This window comes from Taudactylus pleione, unplaced genomic scaffold, assembly GCF_031769625.1.
Source record: "Taudactylus pleione unplaced genomic scaffold, aTauple2 ptg000541l, whole genome shotgun sequence".
Lineage (NCBI taxonomy): Eukaryota > Metazoa > Chordata > Amphibia > Anura > Myobatrachidae > Taudactylus > Taudactylus pleione.
This window is the reverse complement of record NW_028284943.1, coordinates 2733587-2736254: the sequence shown is the minus strand read 5'-3', so window position 1 is coordinate 2736254 and position 2668 is coordinate 2733587.

The window sequence follows — 2668 nt, the reverse complement described above, 5'->3', positions numbered from 1 at the left end:
TGGTATGGTAGATGACTGCATACCCAACAATCAGTTAACCTTATTGTTTTCCCAATCAACTCATGATAGGTGTCCAGTGAAGAAGTGTCAGTTTGTATAGAGGTACTATCTTTACACCATTGTACACACCTTGTTTCTGGATTTAGACCACAATATTCACATATACACCTTGGAATTGGAGACAACACACATTTTTTTCCCTTCTACTACGGCTCTTCTTCTTCGATCTTTTGCCAGGTACCAGGTTGCAGTATTTAAATTTTTAATTACCTGTATTTTCTTTTCAACCATTTTAAGAATTTTTTACCTCTGTCTTTGGACCATCCTCTGATCCATACCTATACCTGGGAGTATCAGTATTAAAAGAAGTGTGTGTATTTTATGATGTCCCCTACAATCATGGATTTTAAAACAAGAGTGGAGTCTACCATCATAACCCCAGCAGTACCCTTAGGATAACTCTCCACACCGTCCTCATCGGTCACCAATGCTTGCCAGCCCTTATGCAAAAATAAAAAATTCAAAAATGCAACAAAAATAATTGTCCCAATCAATGAATACACAGTGACTTGATCACCGATAGCCATCTTTCTTTTTCTTTGTTCACAACCTGCAGAAACATCACAAAGGATATTTCGCGATTCCGTGAACCTTATCTTGGTTGTTTGAACTATGACTATAACATAGTCCGTAGTTAAATCATGTGACAATGACAAGTCTACTGCTGGACTTACAATCATGTTAGGCAGTTTTCCAAAAAGTATCTCATAAGGTGACAAGTTAAGTGGCCGTTTCGGAGTGGTGCGGATGCTATACAAAACCAGGGACAAAGCCTCCAGCCAATTCATGTCAGTCTCCATACCCATCTTAGCTAATTTATTTTTAATAGTCATGTTAACTCGCTCAATTCGCCCTGACGCCTGAGGTCGATGTGGCGTATGCAAGCTACTTTTTATACCCATATATTGACACATTGCTTGAAATACCTTCCCTGTAAAATGTGTACCTCTATCACTTTCAATAACAAATGGTATACCATATCTACACACAAATTCTTGTACCAATTTCTTTGCTGTGAATGACGCAGTACATGAGACAGCGGGAAATGCTTCTACCCAACCTGAAAACATATCGGTTATTGTTAAAGACATACTGAAAATTTCTTACTTTAGGCATTTGAATAAAATCAATCTGCAATCTTTGAAACGGACCAGTGTAGGGAGGAATGTGGGATGGTTCTGTGGGAATCGATTTCCCAGGATTCGCCCTCAGGCAGATGAGACATGAGCGAGACTTACCCTCTGCGTAAGATGAAAACCCAGGTGCACACCAGTAGCTCCCAATAATTTTACACATTTCCTATCTTCCTACATGGGTCATCCCATGGGCAGCTTCCGCCAGCGCTGGAAGGAGGGATCTAGGAGCCACCGGTCTACCCTTACCATCTCTCCACAGACCATCACCCTCTTGCACACATCCCTTCATCCTCCACATGGCACGTTCCTGTGCAGTGCATACCTTCTGCGCTTGTATTAGCTTTTGCTGATCTATAGTCTGAAAAATATAAATTTTTACAGTGGTGTGATTCACGACAGCTGCCATTCTGGCGGTTTCATCCGCCCTCTTGTTACCCAATGACACAGGGTCATTTTGTGAGGTGTGAGCTTGACACTTAACAACTGCTACCTGGGCAGGGAGTTGTATAGCCTCAATAAGCTCTTTTACTTGTCCGGCATGAGATATTCGGGCACCCGAAGCAGTCAAGTATCCCCGCATAGCCCATATCATACCAAAATCATGCACGACGCCATAAGCATATCTGGAGTCTGTAAAAATGTTAACCGTCCGGCCCTCAGCCAGGTGACAGGCTCTGGTAAGAGCCACCAGTTCCGCAACCTGAGCTGAGTGAGGTGGGCCCAATGGACCAGCCTCCAGGATTTCTGTATCAGATACTACCGCATATCCCGTACAGAGTAATCCTGTTTCATTTTGCCTGTGACAACTGCCATCCGTGTAGAGTGTAAGGTCCGCTCCACTCAGTGGTGTGTCAGAGATGTCTGGTCTGATGGAGAAATTTTGCTGCAAATATTTCTCACAATCATGATCCAAATCCTGATACTCTCCGGACTCCATCCTCTGGGACTCTTGAGTCACATAAGGCAGCAGAGTAGCAGGATTCAACATTCCGCACCTGACAATGGTCAGGTTCGGTGGAGCTAGGAGCATGAGCTCCCAGTGAGTGAAAGACATGTCGTGTCTGCGAGGAGTTCATGAGAGAAGCAACAGCATGAGGAACAAACAGTGTAAGGGGATGCTGCAATACAATATCCTGCACTTTCTCCACTAAGGCTGCAGCAGCCGCTACAGCTCTCAAACATGTGGGTAAAGCTGAAGCCACCCTGTCAAGTGTACAACTATAATACCCAATGGGTCTATATGATCCCCCATGTTTTTGTGTCAAAACTCCCAAAGCAGCGGATTGTTGTTTATTACAAAAGAGACAGAAAGGCTTAGTATAATCTGGAATACCTAATGCTGGTGCCTCTGATAATGCTTGTTTAAGAGCCTCAAATGCTGCAATGGTTTCGTCAGTATGTTGTACTCTGTCAGGGAGATTTTGTGAAACCAGGGACTGAAGTGGAAGGGCCAGTGCCGTAAATCCTGCGAT